The sequence below is a fragment of the Rhipicephalus microplus genome, chromosome 6, assembly GCF_043290135.1.
Source record: "Rhipicephalus microplus isolate Deutch F79 chromosome 6, USDA_Rmic, whole genome shotgun sequence".
Taxonomy (NCBI): Eukaryota; Metazoa; Arthropoda; class Arachnida; order Ixodida; family Ixodidae; genus Rhipicephalus; species Rhipicephalus microplus.
The window spans coordinates 116,227,591-116,246,684 of NC_134705.1; the positions used below are offsets into that span (position 1 = coordinate 116,227,591).

General features: G+C 45.2%; 1 long non-coding RNA gene across 3 annotated transcripts in view; it reads right to left on the bottom strand.

The window, feature by feature from the left end:
- LOC142765436 (uncharacterized) overlaps positions 1–19,094 on the bottom strand; it is a 60,708-nt gene that overhangs the window by 23,093 nt on the left and 18,521 nt on the right. For 2 of the 3 annotated variants that reach the window (XR_012884247.1, XR_012884249.1), the window contains exon 4: positions 6,877–6,969. This is a non-coding gene — a long non-coding RNA (uncharacterized LOC142765436). Of the gene's footprint in view, positions 1–6,244; positions 6,430–6,876; positions 6,970–19,094 lie in introns of all 3 variants that reach the window. The other variant, XR_012884248.1, reaches the window with a different exon arrangement.

Sequence of the window (19,094 nt, forward strand, 5' to 3'; positions counted from 1 at the left end):
GTGCCACATAATACATATACCGTGTGTGTGTCATTGGAACAGGTGTAAGCATGATATCTGGAAACGTTCCTTTATGGATGTTATGTAATATGAGAATGATGAGCTGAACCTTTGCTAACGCTACGTATATTCTGGCATAGCTGAGCTAAGCCACTGTCATTTTTTGGCTTGGCATAGACCACGCTTCCCTAGTACGTGCTGAATGAACTTCCTCTTTGATTACTTTAGCGAGGGACGAGACCTGCGGTTGTGATGTCGGAAGCATCATGTGCATTTCTTCGCAGATGATGGCCTAAAAGTTTTCTGAGGTTGTTGTCGTGCGGTAAGCTAGGTGGAGTAGCTTCGTGCTCATTGAGCTCGTTGAAAAGCAGTCGTAGTGCTTCGCACACCATTGCAAATACTTCTCATTGTTACTGGCTTCTTTTAGGAAATCGTCTGCTGCAGATGGGTTGTTTCGTACAAGCCCAGCAAAAAGATTCTCTTGGATACCTCTCATTATGAAGCGCACCTTTTTGTCCTCGAACATGACTGAGTCATTTTTTTGGAATAGGCAGTGCATTTCTTCAACGTACATCAGCCCAGATTTTCTAGGCTGCTGCATGCGCCTCTGAAGCAGCATCTCTGCGTGCTCCTTCCTATTCTCGATAGAAAATAATTTCAGTAAATGTTGCTTTCAGTAAAAGGCTCCTCCGACATCTATTCAGCGCTCCAGTTTTTCGCCGTCTTTACATGATCATAGCTTCGGTCATCTCAAACCCGCGGCTATTCGTCGCCCCGCCCTACTGGACACCCATATAAAAGAACTGAATAACGCAGTTCCCAGAGGTTACGCTGCATTGAACGACCGGCCTCAAAACCCTTGGTTCACCCTGACTATGGCGCAGAATCTGTTTGCTCCAGAAGTGTATGGCCTACCTGTTACCGTCCTCATTAACACTGGTGAACATATTTATAATATGAGCTTTGTTCTCTGTAAACACCTGAATAATGTCCTTACGCCGCCTGAGCACCTGTTTGTATGGGACGCTAGTGGAGAAAACTGGCAGTGCTCGAAATGCAAAACGCAAATGTGAAAAAGTCACTGACCGCCAAACTTCCATTTTTTTCCATGTTCTTGCTCACTGCACTCCTGACACAATTCTTAGACACGTCGTTTTGTCAGTTCATTCCACTGTTATTGACTGTTAAGCCGGTGTCGTAACACTTCACGTGCCCGCGTCCGCCACAGTGTCGCCACAGGTCGAGAACAAGCTTCCGTGCACTGACTTTGTTCACCACCGCAAGCACTATAGCCTATCTCAGTGTTGAGCCGTGTCTCAGTGTACCAGACGGTGAATATGTGGCCTCTCCTTCTTCGAGTGTTCTACTAGCGCACAACGTGTCATATATTTCCGAATATATCACATTTCGGTGCATGACATGTAACACAGGCGAGCAAGAAAACACATTAGGGCAAGAAATAAACACCGTTGAGCGCTACCTCGCCAGTCTTGCAGTTCAGTGCTCCCCTGATAAATGCAAATACATTAGTCCTGAATAACCTTACTAAACAAAAAGAAAATCGAAGACCTCTTATCGAGCTTGAAGCGGTTAGCCAACTCATACCAAGGAAACAACGCATACGTATTTTGGGATTTTATTGGCGGCAGTATGGTAGAACAGACATATGGATGCAAGGAACTCAACAATATATCCGTCAGATCACAAATGTGGTCGAATGAATAGCCAACGATAATAATGGCGTCAGTGAAGCTGAGATCCGGCGGTACACAGAAGCCTCCGTATATTACCAGAATGATGTGTGGCTTTCACTACACCTCACCGCAACGCGATTCCCCTAACTCAACAGCCTGATTCGAGGCAACTCGCACGTGAGCTTTCCGTTAGCAAGCTGTGCACCAAGTTCATTGGTAAATTTGACAGCTATATACAAGTTCAGCGAAAGATTAGTTAAGCACGAAGAACTTCAAACACCATCTGACAGGTTTTAATTAAGGCCATCGGTTACTAGTACTTGTGGGACACAATAGCACCAATCTTCCCGCTGTGCCATCGCCAGCTATTTCATAGGACGCACTTCCATATATCGTCGTTCAACCGATACCAAAACGCATACACATAGAGAGAGAGAGAGAGAGAGAGAGAGAGAGAGAGATCTATCAAGACACCATGCACGCTGCCACCGACAGCTTCAGAGTGATCCGACCTCATACCACGCCGATGCCAGCTTTAGAGCCAGCAGCGCAGTCACGGCAACGATAGACCCGCGTGGTCAAACAACCGTAAAACGTAGTCACGACGTTTCTTCCGTGGCAATGGCAGAAATACAGACAATAAGACAATCCGTAACACATCATCAGCACACCTCTGAAGAAATCGCAGGGATTACAGACTCAAGGCAGTGCGACGGGCCTTCCTACACCACAAACTTCCTTCAAACTGACTGGATGCGCTCACTACTAATTGGCATCCAAATCCCGCTAGATTAGTCTGCCAGGAGTACACGCCAGATCACCTTTCTTCCTTGGGCAACTCCCGCACTCACGCTGACGCCTCGATTCCTTGGTGTTCATATACTTGCCCAGCCCGGGCTGAAATTGATATGCTGACAGTGGACTGCATAGAACATCATCAGGAACAAAGAGGCCACCTGAAATCCTTCGAAATAGTCCGAAGGAAGCTTTATGGTGCACCTGAAACTTTTTTGAAAAAATTAGCCGCAATCTTGAGGCAAGCACAAACACGCTTTCTGCCACACTAATTCACGCTGCACAAAATACAAGCCTTGAATGCAACACATTGCCGCACATACGGTCTATACCGATCTTATTCCATGTATACCGGCTCTGCCGCTGAGTCAATACGTCACAACACTAATCACTGCACTCTAACATCATTACATGGGAAGCCTGTGTTGCGAATCTAAGCGAAACAACCTGATCATGTGCAATTATTTTGAACCATGTTGTAACCACCTAAAGGGAGGTCAGTAAGGTCTCTCCCTAGAGCTAAGACCCAGACTTTGGTTTCGAACATGAAAGTTTTCGCTCTCACTCTCGTGACGGCTGCTACTGAATTGCTCCCTTTGGACTTCAAGAAACAAAGTGGACCTCATAATGTTACTTCCGTGGAGAACCAGAAGAGTGCTTTTATTCCTTATATCCGTGGCGTAGCACATAATATTATGAAGATTAGAAATAAGTCTGGCAAAAATTTGGATGTGTCTACACCAGAGAAACTGTAAACTCTATGTATGGAAAGTTACCCTGTTTTGAAAGAAAGAAAGAAAATTTTGCAAAATGAACAATCGCAATGAATGTGTTCTTGTGCAGAGGCAGTCAGTTACGAAATACCCTTGTTTGGCAAACAGAGATGTATCAATGAGCGCGTAAAAAAATGTGGTAATAAGGTGCATTCACAGATGGTCCCTTGGCTATGTACTGCAATGATTGCGGTTGCGTGCCATACCTTCAAAACACTTGCATTTTAAGTTGTACCAGTAATTTGTTTACCAGTTTTAGAGTTGAGGTTGCAGAAATGAAACGCTGGGACTATGACTGTGTTGGTGTACCATCTGTCTCGCTTACACAGAAGGAATTTCGCTTTTCTTGCGATTGCAATTTTCAGTTGGATAACACTCTCGATGTCAGCGTCGATGTCAGCGTTGGTTATCGCCGTGATTTACCGTATATGTATGCGTAATTTTATATATGAAAACGCAGAAAAAAAATAATAATCCAGAAAAGAATCAGAAGATATTTGTGGTGATGAGTGGTGCGAAGCGTCCGACCGTCCATCCATCCGCGTGTGCATCTATCCGAGCGCGGACAGAGGCACGTAGTACACATGGATGGCAAGACGGATGGAAGGAAGCACGAACAAATGCAAGCACGGGTGGATGGATAGATGGGTGAATGAACGGACACACGAACGGATGCACACATGAACGGGTGGACCGGTGCTTTGCCCCAATCATCAATTTTACTCCGTGGATATGCTGTGAAAACGTTATCCATTGACCAACTCATAAACTAGAGGTGGCTACCTACTATTACTACTGCAGCTACTACATAGTAAGGAACAATTGATGGCCTAAAGAGCTTCGCCCCTAAAAAGACTTCGGCGCGTGGAATTCAAACGTCCGATCTCTTGCTTGTTAGAGCATGGTGTTAGCCACTGAGCCTAGACGGAGCACCTCCACCAACGTAGACTCAGCAAGCTATTTACACCTACCACTTACCGCTGGCGACGCCGATATCTCAGAATCCATCGTGTTTTCAGCACTACGAGCGAGATAGTGAAATGAACGTGCGTCAACAAATTTCCACGACGCAGCGACGCGCGCTCATGCGTTGATCTCTTACGCGTACTTCTTCTTGTGGAGTGCGAGGGGGGGGGGGAAGACACTCGCGCGTTCACGTGCTTATCGCACGGTGGGGAGAATCGCGCGCCTTGGGCATTCACCGGAAAAATTTTGGTGTAGTTAGCGGGCGAACAAAGGTTACTGAACTCGCTGCACAGCCTCCGTTTGCGTAACTGGTGCGATTTTAAGACACAGCGAAGTAACGATTGAGACACTAATATAAGTTCCTCTGTATCTGTGAGAGCACCTCGTGCGTCATTTTTGCATGAGCAACGCACGGCACATTTTGATCTGCTTTCCAGTCTTCGCGTGACATACCAATTTGTTGTTATTGCAGTCATTGCTTCGCCTTTGCGGCAAAGCCGCGACTGTATTTAGTGGTGTGCTTGGCAGTAATGAATGAGTGATGACTGGCGTAACATGTGGTTTGTTTTTTGTGTGTGTTTTAGGTATCACTTTTGTCACCTATATATTTGTTAAGTTATCGAAATGAACGCTTAGCTTGGATTGGGCGCTTGAGTCGGGTCCTTGTTTCTTGCTGTGCGTTTGTACTCTTGCACTTTCGAAGATAAGCCGTTTCGACAGCAGCAAAAACACATGCGGCGTAAGTATCGGGCGGTCACTGACGACACATTTATATTCTTTGTCCATCGCTTCCTATTGGCGTGTGGCCGCTCGTTGTCGGAATAGTGTATGCACCAACAGCGTTTCACTGCCGATAACAGAAGTGCTGCTGTGAGCACCGGAAAACAGCGATGTTGAGAGGACGTGGAAGGCCTGCGCGCGTTCGCAGCTCAACTCTACATTCCGTAACGCTGAAGTGCAGCATGGTAGTCTAAATATATGCACAAAGGCGTAGGTTGCGCTATTACTTGCAAGCTGTTATCGTGCTGCTTCTCTTCTTGAGTGAGGTTGCTTTCAGAACGTGCATAATAATAATAATATGTGGCGTTTTAAGTACTAAAACCGCAATATGATTATGAGAGACGCCGTAGTGAAGGGCTCCAGATAGTTCGACCACATGGAGTTCTTTGCGTGCAGCCAAATGTCAGCACATGGACCTACAGCATTTTCGCCTTCGTCTAAAATGCAACCACCACAGCCAGGATTCAATCCCGTGACCTTCCGGTTAGCAGCAGAGTACCTTAGTAAATATAGTACTGATGCGGACAGGAAGTATATATAGTTAACAGCATTCATTGTGTACTTTTTGACGCCATCGTTGCGCAGGATTCACGATACGCTGTGTCCATTTATAGGTTAAAAACTTGAACAAGAGCACCGCTTATTAGTCGTTGCAATGAAGATGTCCCACTAGACGTCAATGTTGGTGAACTACTCCAAACAGTGTTGGAGCTGCTGAACAGCAATAGATGCTGTACAATCTTTCAGTATCGATACACAATAAGCACTACTTCTGTGAACATTGACATCATTTTTACTTTTGGGATCTGCCGATGCATTTCATAGAAAGATCAGTCATGCTTTTTTTCGCTATCGGTTCACCACCAATATTTGCATAGATGCGATATAGATCAATGCACATAAGTGATTGCAATGAGTTATGCTGATACATTAAGTTACCTAACTTGAACAACCTAGGGACCTTGCGACGCTTCGAGTAAGGTTGCTACCTGAGATTGAGTGAAGGCGTTGGCGAAATCGCACTGCTTTTATTTGAAACGCACCAAATAGTACGGACATTTAAGAACGGCTCGTTGAAGAAAGCAATCTCGAATGCCACGTTCATGATGCATTACTGTACTTTACCAAGAGCGCTATGAGAGGGCAATGGTAGATATAAAAACTTATTTTTTAAAGCATACAAAACACGTGACTGTTGCGGAGTAGATAGCATGTCCAGCATCTGCTGTTGCGTACCCTGATGTCATAGAATTGACATCTTTTGACAGAACTTTCTCTTCTGATCTCGCGCATATTTTCGACATCATTTTCGTGCCAGAAATACGTCACAAAAGTCTTGGTTGATCTTCGCATAAAACAGGTTGAAGATAATATTGAGTGGCCAACCATATATATTTCCACCAGCTGCCACGCATTGTGAACTGTGGAAAGAAGAGGGTGTTCTGAAGCTTCCAACGAGGGACTCAGTCAAAGTTCATACTAATCATCTACATCACGAGCCACGTTATCAACACAATGTGCAGCACCGTTTGCCCAAAGATCACCTACAGATGCAAAGCGTGCTCTTCGGTACTTGTTAAAATGACAGTGAGCTGTCAAGTGGTTGGCAGTTCTCAGCAGTATCCTAAATGGGCACTCCACGAGTGCTTAAAATAGGCTCCATGGTTCCTGGTATAGTTTACACACTGCAGATGTCTTTCCCTTCGAGTTGTCTTTGGAAATTACATCGGGATATGAAGAGTTTTTCTTATTTCTGCTCATGTGTTTATGCAGCATAAAATAACGTGTGCCTATCAGAACGTAATTTCATATAAAGTAAATTATAACTCAGGGATAGGCATTGAAACAATGAAAATACATGTACTTACGTAAATGTATTTCAGAATGATAATTAACGTAAAACAGTCCACATGACTTGTTTGCACTCATATAGAGTAACGTTTCATAAGGATTGTTGTTGCCTACACAGACGCAGAAAAAAAGAAGTAAAGTATATAGTGGTTATCTTAAAGAAGACATGAAAAACAAACTGTTCGCTGACTCTTCCCAAGAATCTGTCAACTAATGCTTAAAGGGGCACTGCAGCACTTTTATCGTGGTGAAAAAACTCTTCTTATCAGTAGCCGAGGCTGCCGAAAATACCGGAGCCAAATAATATCAAGCAGCACACAACCTGGAATTTCTAAGTTCTCTAAGTCAGCTGAGACTTGCTTTCTCTTCCCCCGACAAATGACGTTGCAAGCTAAAAATTCAAGTGTAGCGATGCGAACTTGTCTGTCAATGTAAGACACGCAAGACCATTTCCAAAAGTGTGAGGTGTTCGGGAAACATGAGAGCGTAGACAATGATGTCGTTTAAATAAACCATAGCCATCGGCCACTTTAGATCCCGAAGAACCCTATGCATCATACTGAAATGTAGCTGGAGCGTTGCAGAGGCCAAACAGCAGGCAGGTAAACTAGTACAGGTCACCCGGAATTCAAAAGGCGGTCTTCTCAGCGTCATTCAGGTCTTGTTCTACCTGCTAATAGCCAGAAAGAAAATCCAGCGTACTGAGAAACCACTCAACTTGAAGGCGGTCAAGGGCATCGTCAAGACAAGGAAGCGGATAGACGTCACGCTTAGTAACATGTTTAGCAGTCTGTACTCAACACAAAACAGCTGATGCCGTCTTTCTTCCTAACGACGACTACGGGTGACGACCTCATACTTCACGAGCACAATATTATGCCGCATTTAAGCATGCCATACACTTAGCGATTTCTGCGCATTTGGAGGCAGAGATTCCACACGGGTGTTGCCAAACAGGAACTTCAGAGTAGATGTTGATTCTGTGCTGCACGAATGGAGTGAAACCGAGCTCGCTAGCTGACATAGCCACGCAGTCACGGTATTCTGGCAGAAGTGCTTGAATTACACCTTCTTGTGACGGAGTCGACTTGGTGACGAGATGAGTTCATTTCAGTTTAAAGGCGAAGCGATTGGTGGCGAAGGTGCTACGAGGTTCACTATTGCTACGACAGACGGTGCTTCAAAGAGCATAGTGCCTGCCGTTATGCGCAAGTTACTGTCCGACAGGTTGATGCAAAGCACTGCAAATGTTTTGACCGAACAGTGATATAGGGCCCAGGCCAATGCGAATTCGCCTCCAGACCAGGAACAAACAGCGCTTTTTACAAGAATGTACACGTCGACAGAGCACTTGGCATAGCTCTCAACGGCATGCACGCAGCAAATGACAAAGCTATGGTAACGGAGGTTGCAGCATTCACACGATGCAAGACAGAGCATAATTATTCAGTTTCAGGTTCCTCACTCCAGTTTGTACCCACTGCCATACACATGCTCTATGTTAGATTGCTGACTAGCGAAGAAAATTCAGAAGTGAGACGTTTCATCATGCGGTAGTCGTCACGGAGCACAGAGCGCACTTGCTCAACAGTTCTGTAAATAAAACGACGCAACGGAAAATGCGACGGCTAAGGGCAAGCCTTATCGAAAGCTTCAACACCTGCTCGGCTTGGTGTTGAAGCGGTAGATCTCAGTTCAACGGTGCAATCAGTGTCGCTGAACTGCAAACTAATGTCAAACTCTGCACACCAATCAAAGTCAAAGATATCGGTACACACAAGTTTGGTACAACAAGGAACCGCTGTCTCGCTGCTTTCCCAAGTGCACATACAATCAGGCAGATTTCACCGAGGCTTGGTGGAGTGGCTCCGTCCACTAGGACGGGATGGGCTAGATCAACCCACGCAGGAGTCACTGAAAATCTTCCAGTGAAGATACTCATCACGAGATAACTGAAGGCAAGCCCTATGTACACTGGAGTTTCAGCGAGATGTACCAGTTCTCAGAGATTTACCGGCAGAGTTGGCATCTCTTGAAGGTCCAAGAATTTTACCCACCTTGCGGGGTCCTGTCCTTGACGGCCCGCATTGAAGTTTCTCGAAGGAGCGTACATCATCATCATCATCAGCCTGACTACGTCCACTGCAGGACAAAGGCCTCTCCCATGTTCCGTCAGTTATCCCGGTCCTGTGCCCGCTGCTGCCAATTTATACCCGCAAACTTCTTAATCTCATCTGCCCACCTAACCTTCTGTCTCCACCTAACCCGCTTGCCTTCTCTGGGAATCCAGTCAGTTACCCTTAACGACCAGCGGTTGTCCTGTCTACGCGCTACATGCCCGGCCCATGTCCATTTCTTCTTCTTGATTTCAGCTATGATATCCTTAACCCCCGTTTGTTCCCTAATCCACTCTGCTCTCTTCTTCTCTCTTAAGGTTACACCTACCATTTTTCTTTCCATTGCTCGCTGCATCGTCCTCAATCTAAGCTGAACCTTCTTTGTAAGTCTCCAGGTTTCTGCTCCGTAGCTTAGTACCGGCAAGATACAGCTGTTATATACCTTCCTCTTGAGGGATAGTGGCAATCTACCTGTCATAATTTGAGAGTGCTTGCGAAATGTGCTCCACCCCATTCTTATTCTTCTAGTCACTTCAATCTCGTGGTTCGGCTCCGCAGTTATTACCTGCCCTAAGTAGACATAGTCTTTTACAACTTCAAGTAAACTATTACCTATCTCGAAGCGCTGCTCTTTTCTGAGGTTGTTGTACATTACTTTCGTTTTCTGCAGATTCATTTTTTTTTTTTTTTTTTTTACAGAATACTGCAGGCTCTCTTCAGAGCCCATGCAGGAGTGGAAAAAAAAGAAAAAAAATCACAAGCAATCAGCAGTCAAGGCACACAAAATTAATAAATGTACGCATGACAATTAATATTCAACAGCAATTTTCACCACATAAATTAGTAACAATTCGTGACCAAATTAAGTATATTTACACAAAACTATACACACCAATACATATTCGCAATAACATATGGCGCAGCGATAGGAGCATTATGGGGCTTAACGTTATGAAGTGATAAAATCAAAGTGTTCAATGTTCTGTAACGACTCAAACGGCAGGGCGTTCCAGTCTACAATGGTCCTGGGAAAAAAAGAGAACTTAAATGTATTGGTACGTGTCTGGAATGGTGTTATTGACGCAGCATGGCGATTTCTAGTTTCTCGTGACGTCAGTGGTTGTATAAACGTAGAGGCATCTAGTGCGAAATGTTTGTGTTTTAACTGAAAAAGAAATTTTAATCTCAGAATTTTGCGACGAAGTTGAAGTTCTTGTATATTATTTTCTTTCATGATAGCTGTAGGGGAGTCTGTCATGCGGTACTTAGAAAATATAAACCTGATGCATTTACGTTGAATCATTTCTATGGCATGGATGTTTTTCCTAGTGTATGGGTCCCAAATGACGCACGCATACTCGAGAGAAGGTCTAATGATGGTATTATAGGCTAACAGCTTCACTGATGACGGGGCAAAACGAAGTTTGTACTTGAGAAAGCATAGCTTACGGAAGGCGGATGCGCAAATGTTCGATACATGCATATTCCAACTTAGATTTTTGGTTATCGTTACGCCAAGGTACTTATACACACTGACCTCCCTGAGTACGTGAGTTTGTAGCGCATATGGAAAAGAAAAGAAGTTTTTCTTTCTAGTGATGTTCATGTACACTGTTTTGTCTGAGTTTAGCTTCATATCCCATTGCTTACACCACTGGTAAACGTTATCAAGGCAGGTATTTAAAAGCTGTTGATCATTCATGGTAACAATTTCCTTGTACAGCACGCAATCATCGGCAAATAGCCTTATTCCGACATATTCAGGGACAACTTCAACAATATCATTTATATAGATTAAAAAAAGTAGGGGCCCTAAAACACTTCCCTGAGGAACTCCTGATGTAACCTGAAGTTTAGATGAGCAGTGACCATTTATATCAACAAATTGTGTTCGATTTGACAAGTACGCGGATACCCAATTTACAATAAACTCTGGAAGGCCAATATTTTTAAGTTTGAAAATCAATTTATTGTGGGGAACTAGATCAAAAGCCTTCCTAAAGTCTAAGAAAATAACATCAATTTGCCCGGATTTATCAAGAATAGATGCGAAAGTATGTATGACTGTGACCAGTTGAGTAACAGTGGACAAACCTTTTCTGAACCCATGTTGAAATGGGGTTAATATATTGTTCTCATTAAGAAAATTAGTGATGTAGTTAGCTATGACGTGCTCGAGAAGCTTACAACAAGAACAGGTAATAGATATAGGGCGATAATTTGTAATCAATAATTTATCTCCTGATTTGAGTATTGGTACAATTCGCGCTATTTTCCAATCTATCGGAACAGAAGAAGAAGACAGGGAGGCGCGGAAAATGATCACAAGGAATTTAGCAACCATCTCAGCGTATCGACGCAGAAATGCGTTGTGAATGTTATCGGGACCAGGCGAAGCTTTAGTCTTTAAATTCAGAAGCATAGATACAACTCCAGATAAGGACACGATGTCTGCGTCGAGATAAGGAGAGGTAGCAGAACCTCGTGCGCTGTCGCAATCTTTTTGGAAAACGCTTTGAAAGTACTCATTGAAATGTGTCGCTATGCTTGTTTCATCTACAACGATTGTATCATTGTGAATTATTTGAAGAGTACCTTCTTTCTTGCGAGATAATTGCGACCAGAATTTATCAGGAGCCGTCCGTATGAAGTCTGGAAGAGTGTGTTGAAAATAAAATTGCTTAGCACATAGAATAGACTGGTTTAAAAGTGTCTGGTTTGTGTGAATAGTTGTCTGAGATGCGCGGTGACGTCGTAATCGTTTTAGTTTCCTTTTTTGATGCAAGATGTCACGGGTGATCCACGGATTTTTTTTCGCGATCCTTTTCATTTTATTTGGCACAAAATGATCTATGCAGTATAGACATAACCTTTTAAATGTCTCCCATAGCTCAGAAACATCAGACCCACCAAAATTGCTCAAGTTTATGTCAAGAAAGTCTAAGACGCTTTCATCCGCTGCATGAAGGTAATCTTTGACTGCGACAGTTTTAGAAGGAGCACTTTTCTTTGTCAAGAAGTGGCATACGCACTTCACCATATAGTGGTCTGAAAGACCAGGTTCAATTGTCACAGAAAAGTCGGTCATGCATCGGCTCAAAAAAACAAGATCTAATATAGAAGAGGAACTACCCTGAACACGAGTAGGTTGTCTAACCACCTGTTCCAAATTACAGCACATCAATAAGTCCAGTACACTGTGAACATGAGCACTGGGTTCATTAGAAGCAAACGGGTTCTCCCAATTTACACCAGGAAGGTTGAAGTCACCAGCAATAATTATTTTTTGTTGTCTAAAACCCAAGACGTGATCACATAAATCCTGCAAAAACTCCGGTGGAGCATCGGGACGGCGATAAATGGCTACTAGTACTAAAGAAAAGCCCCAGCATGACAATTTCAAGGTAATAGTTTCATGGTTATTGATTTGTTTTGAAAGTGCTGCTGAAATGTTTTGTTTAATCAGGACGGCAACGCCACCTCCTTTTGAACTTCTATCTCGACGAAATACTTGGTACGAAGGCGGAAATATACTGTTGTCGTGAACTTCACTTCGGAGCCAAGTTTCAGTGATCACAACAACATGAGGGCTGTATCCCAAGATCAAAGCTTCAAGAATATCACTTTTGTTCACAATGCTACGCGCATTGATATTTAAGAGGCGCAGTTCCTCAAGGCGAGAAGGTATCTGTCAATCCCTGGAGGAAACTTTTCGCCGAGTAACCAGTTCAACCCTCGAATGTGTGACATCATCCCATACGTAAAGTTCGTTATCTATTCGCAGTTTATCATGCAGAAGAATCACTTTCTTGCCCTGTTTTTTTTCCTCTTTTGCACTTTGCCATAAAAGCTTGCGTTTCCTTAGAGTATCCACCGAATAGTCATTCTGAATGTAAATTTTTGTTCCCTTTAACTTTCGTGCATTTTTAAGAACATCCTGCTTTTCGTTATAATTTTGAAAGGATACAATTACTGGCCTCATTTTACCCGGTTTTCCAATGCGGTGGATTCTTACAACAGAGCTGCATCTTACGTTTAGCTTGTCCCAAAAAAGGTTTTCAATCACCTCAGCGCGAAGAGTTGTCTCAGTTTCAGTGCTGCCCTCCTGAATGCCAAACAAAACCAGGTTTGAACGCCTGCTCCTATCATCAATGTCAGCTACTTTCGCTTGTAGCGATTTGACCGCCTGTTCTAGGCCGTCTATTCGATCGATATGCATTCCAAATTCGAGAAAACGCTTGTTAAGGTCTGAAATCATTTTTTCCATGTTGGACTGCTGATCCCTCAAAGTAGCCATCTCTGTGACCAACTTATTTTGGCCTTCCAGCAGTTTAGTCAATAAGGCTTCAGTGCTCGGCCCAGGGTTCAACTCAACATCCCCACATAACAAAAGTTTGCATGCACAAAAAACATTGCATAAAATTTCAAGACACTGGCGTGGGCATGGCAGGACCAGGAGGCCACGATAGTCACTTTTGATAGAGCTATAATAAACACTAACCTGCATAACGCAGAGGAACGGCCTATTAGGCAGCATGGCGAGGCCTGGTCCGCCACACCCACTGAAGTTGAAGCGATGCGGCATGGCTCTTATAAAGGCGTCTGAAGGAGTCACGTGGTATGGCGGGTTGATAACGTGAGGCCAGAAGCACTGACGATGCGGTGCAGAGCGTAATGTAGGATCCGCGCGTGCATCGAGTTGAGTCCCGTCCGGCTGAATCCCGACCGACTGAAGAGCGGCCAACTGCGCCAGTAGAACTGTTGGATCCGCGCGTGCATCAAATTGAGTCCCGTCCGGCTGAATCCCGACCGACTGAAGAGCGGCCAATTGCGCCAGCAGGACCTGCATAACGCAGAGGAACGGCCTATTAGGCAGCATGGCGAGGCCTGGTCCGCCACACCCACTGAAGTTGAAGCGATGCGGCATGGCTCTTATAAAGGCGTCTGAAGGAGTCACGTGGTATGGCGGGTTGATAACGTGAGGCCAGAAGCACTGACGATGCGGTGCAGAGCGTAATGTAGGATCCGCGCGTGCATCGAGTTGAGTCCCGTCCGGCTGAATCCCGACCGACTGAAGAGCGGCCAACTGCGCCAGTAGAACTGTTGGATCCGCGCGTGCATCAAATTGAGTCCCGTCCGGCTGAATCCCGACCGACTGAAGAGCGGCCAATTGCGCCAGCAGGACCTGCATAACGCAGAGGAACGGCCTATTAGGCAGCATGGCGAGGCCTGGTCCGCCACACCCACCATTTTAAAACCCACCTTTCTGCTCTCCTTGTCTAACTCCGTAATCATGAATTGCAATTCGTCCCCTGAGTTACTCAGCAATGCAATGTCATCGGCGAAGCGCAGGTTACTAAGGTACTCTCCATTAACTCTTATCCCTAACTGTTCCCATTCTAGGCTTCTGAAAACCTCCTGTAAGCACGCGGTAAATAGCATTGGGGAGATTGTGTCCCCCTGCCTTACACCCTTCTTGATTGGTATTCTGTTGCTTTCTTTATGAAGCACTATGGGAGCAGTTGATCCCCTGTAGATTTCTTCCAGGATGTTTATATATGCTTTATCGACGCCCTGATTCCGCAGTGTCTGCATGACGGCTGATATTTCTACTGAATCAAACGCCTTCTCGTAATCTATGAAGGCTATGTATAGTGGTTGGTTATACTCTGAGCATTTTTCTATTACCTGATTGATAGTATGAATGTGGTCGATTGTTGAGTAGCCTGTTCGAAATCCTGCTTGTTCCTTTGGTTGATTGAATTCTAATGTTTTCTTTACTCTGTTAGCAATTACCTTTGTAAATAGCTTGTATACTACAGAGAGCAAGCTAATCGGCCTGTAATTCTTCAAGTCCTTGTCATCTCCTTCCTTATGTATTAAGATGATGTTTGCGTTCTTCCAAGACTCTGGTACTCTTCCCGTCAGAAGACACGTCGTAAACAGAGTGGCTAGTTTTTCTAACACAATCAGTCCTCCATCTTTCAGCAGATCTGATGTTACCTGATCCTCACCAGCAGCTTTGCCTCTTTGCATGCTCTACAAAGCTTTTCTGACTTCTTCTATCAATACTGGTGGGGTGTCATCTGGGTTACTGCTAGTTCTTATAGTTTAAGGTCGTGGTTGTCTCGGCTACTGTACAGATCTCTGTAAAACTCCTCCGCTATTTTAACTATCCTATCCATATTGGTAGTAATTTTGCCTTCTTTGTCCCTTAGTGCATACATCCGATTTTTTACTATCCCAAGTTTCTTCTTCACTGCTTTGACACTTCCTCCGTTTTTCAGTGCGTGTTCAATTCTCTCCATGTTATACCTTCTTACATCGGATATCTTACGCCTGTTATTCAACTTCGAAAGCTCTGCCAGTTCTATTTTGTCTGTTGTGCTTGAGACTTTCATGATTTGACGCTTCGTAATGAGATTCTTCGTTTTTTGGGAAAGCTTACCAGTGTCCTGTCTAAGTACCCTGCCTCCAACTTCCACTGCACACTCCGTAATGATACTCGTCAGATTATCATTCATTGTATCTATGCTAAGGTTGGTTTCCTCACTAAGAGCCGAGTACCTGTTCTGAAGCGAGACTCTGAATTTCTCTACTTTCCCTCTCAGTGCTAGCTCATTGATTGGCTTCTTGCGTATCAGTCTCTGTCGTTCCTTCCTCAAATCTAGGCGAATTCGAGACCGTACCATTCTATGGTCACTGCATCGTACCTTGCCAACCACTTCCACATCCTGCACGATGCCTGGGTGTGCACTCCTTATAAAGTCTATTTCGTTCTTATTTTTGCCATTAGGGCTCCTCCATGTCCACTTGCGGTTTCCTCGTTTTCGGTAGAAGGTATTTAAAATCCGTAAATTATTGCGTTTTGCGAATTCTACTAGTAGCTCTCCTCCGGCGTTTCTAGTACCTACATAGGTACATAGGAGGTACTATGGAGCGTACATAGGAGGAGCCAAATTGGCTAGCGAATTGAGGGCAGCTCCTGGAAAAATACCCAGCGTCGTTGCAGTGATAGCATCGGTGCACCACTGAAGAGTCGTAGAGCCAAGCAGGAGCCGAATGCGGGGCCCTTGACGGTGTCTCCAGCTACGCTGGCCTTCTCTATGGATCTTCAGCTGCTTTCGAGCGTTGGCGTATCTCTGCCTCAAGAGTGACGACTAGAGCTGTACGTAGCGTTAATTTGTGGGGGGGGGCGATGTGGACGAAGCACTGGAGGTTTCTGTTAATGATGGCGTCAACAAAAGCATTATCAATAATAAGGTCTATGTCTATGGTTGCGGTAGGGCATCCCAAAAAGGCCCTCCGCTGCCACTAAATGAAACGTACAGCAGCGGCTATGTCTGTGTAGAGCACGCAAGCAGCCGGTATTTGCCCTAAGGGAGCGAACCTGAGACAGTATCAAGCCCTGGTGTGGTCAGCCTCACAACTAGGACACGAATGCTCCAAATGCACCACTTCATAGCTCGAAACTGTCTCAAAGTTTCCCACCACAGGGCAAAAACTGGCTGTTCGCGTGCTCTACATAGACGTGGTCGTGACTGTACAAAAGCAACTAACGCGAACACAATCCAACCCATCAGTGTCTTTGTCGTTCTCTTTCACTGCTCTAACCCTCACGCGCCAGTCATTTCGTGAGTATAGTCCACTAATAGACCATTTTTATAAATACGCCACCTGACGGTGAGCTTTTTGTCAGTTTTGCTTCGCAAAGGAGCGTGGGATGGCTACCGCCATCATGAGGGCATGAAAAGCGAGCCGTCAAATGCATAAATGCTGTGATGTTTGTGTTGGCGGCTCGTTCTTCATATCGTCTGCTGCAATCGCACCGCTTTCTAGCTTGAACGAGCTCCTAGTGCTCTCGGTCAAGCTTTCTGAGTTGCTTCCGCTGCAATAAGCAATATTTTGTACCTTTCAACGGGTTGAACACCAGCAGTTTGGCTTGTTATGACTGGATATGCATGAATTCGGCCTACAAGAGACTCTCATCGGCGTGCACTCCCGGTGTGGTCCGCGTCCTGCAGGAACGCAAGAGGTGTCTGTGTGCGCTGCAAGAAACGCGCATCAGCATTGCTTTGACACACAGCCTGCGTTGTCTTCTGCGGTGCCCTCACAATGGCGCAGACTGTATTTCGCATCCGCGGCGCTAGGGGTGCCCTTTTTCGAAAAGCGTTTAGCGTTTCAGTCAAAAAGCATTTCAGTCACCAGGTATTTACTACAAAAGCGTTTCGGTCACCAGGTATTTATTAGTTCGTGCATGTGTGTGTGGTTTATTTTCATTTTTTGTTGTTGTTTTTCACTTGCAACCCTACGGGGGAGGTGCACGTACATTGAACACACAAATTTTTGTAGTAGAGCTTAGACTTTCTCTTTTTCGTAGGGCAAGGCTCAAGTTTTGTAATTATAGACTAAGACAAGTCATAGAGACAATTGGTGTCAGAAAGACATGGATAAAAAGACTTTATTGTGTTCACGATGCGGGGTGGGTTTGAAATGGACCCAAGTGTAGAAGCGGATGGAGAAGAAGCCAACGTGAAGTGTAGGCAATGTGAGGTCGAGGAAAAAACAGAGAAAATGATGTTTGCCCATAGTGAACTGCTGATGACAATCACCGAGCTGGAAAATGCGTTGGCGACAGAGCAAGAAAAAACGAGGGCAATAGGAGAAAGGCTGAAGTCAGCCGAGGAAGCACTAGCCAAGGTGAACAATGGAGCGGCCTACGGAGAGAACAGTAAAGAACCATCAACCAGAACGGCAGAGAAGAAAGAGCTAGCAACTTTGGAAAAAAACGGGCTCAGCTGGTTCAATTGTCGCAAGACCCAACTTCAGCGAAGTAGTGGTGGGGCTGGGAGGGGATAAAGCAGCCGGCGTCCCAGTTGCAAGTAACCCCCAGGTGCAGGACGCTCCAGCTGAAAAGTCAAAGCGCCCCGCCGCGGTGGTCTAGTGGCTAAGGTACTCGGCTGCTGACCCGCAGGTCACGGGTTCAAATCCCGGCTGCGGCGGCTGCATTTCCGATGGAGGCGGAAATGTCGTAGGCCCGTGTGCTCAGATTTGGGTGCACGTTAAAGAACCCCAGGTGGTCAAAATTTCCGGAGCCCTCCACTCGGCGTCTCTCATAATCATATGGTGGTTTTGGGACGTTAAACCCCACAAATCATCAAAAGTCAAAGCATGTGATAATTGCAGGGGACTCAAATTTAAATCGATGCACAGAAGCAATCAAAGAGAAGGTACGAGGTGACAAGAGGGTTGCAGTAGGGGTGTTCCCATGACGCAATCTGGAAGCAGTCATGAGACAAGCGAGAGCAAAACTCAAATCTACAGCTGATAGACAAAACCTCGTGATAATTTCAGGTGGTTTAAACGATGTCCTAAACGAAGATACAGCCGGACTAGCAATGACACTGGCGAAAGTGTTCTATGACATGCGCGCCACTTCTCCTCAGGTACAGGTAGTGATATGCACGATACCGGAGGTACCGGTGCGTGACAGCAACCTGCAAAGAGCGGCTATCAACGTAAACCAAGAAATATGGCGGATGAGTCGAGAGAAAGGATTTGAGGTGGTGTAAATAAACAGAGAGGTGCATAGATGGGGTGGCTTTCAACAAGACAGACTTCACTTCGATGGGCGGCTAGGTCAGGAGGTGGGTTGGCGACTTGGATTACGCGCAGCAGCTTTTTTGGGGGGCACGCGGCCCCTTCAGGGTGCAGGATAGCTAGTAACGAGAAAAACAACCAGGGAGACTCTTTGGCAGGTGGTATGGACAGATACGATTCCAAAGTGGCACCAGTATCTAAGATATGTAGAGTCCGGGGCAGAAATAGATGTAGCCACGAGCGCCGAGCCAATTAAGACATAGGGTATATTAACAAGCAGGGTGGCGCAAACAGGCTGAAGTGGGAAGAGACAGAACAGCTAGGGAAGGAGAGACCGATGGTATGTGGTTTTGTGGAAACACATCTTAGCACAATGGAACAACCTCTTAACAATCCGGACTACGCTTGGAAATATTGTAATAGAACAGAAGGCAGCAGAAAGGGGATGGGTATTGAAACATTCATACATAAAAGTACAGACTGGCAAAGGGTCAAGCAGGAGTGCAAGGAACATTTAT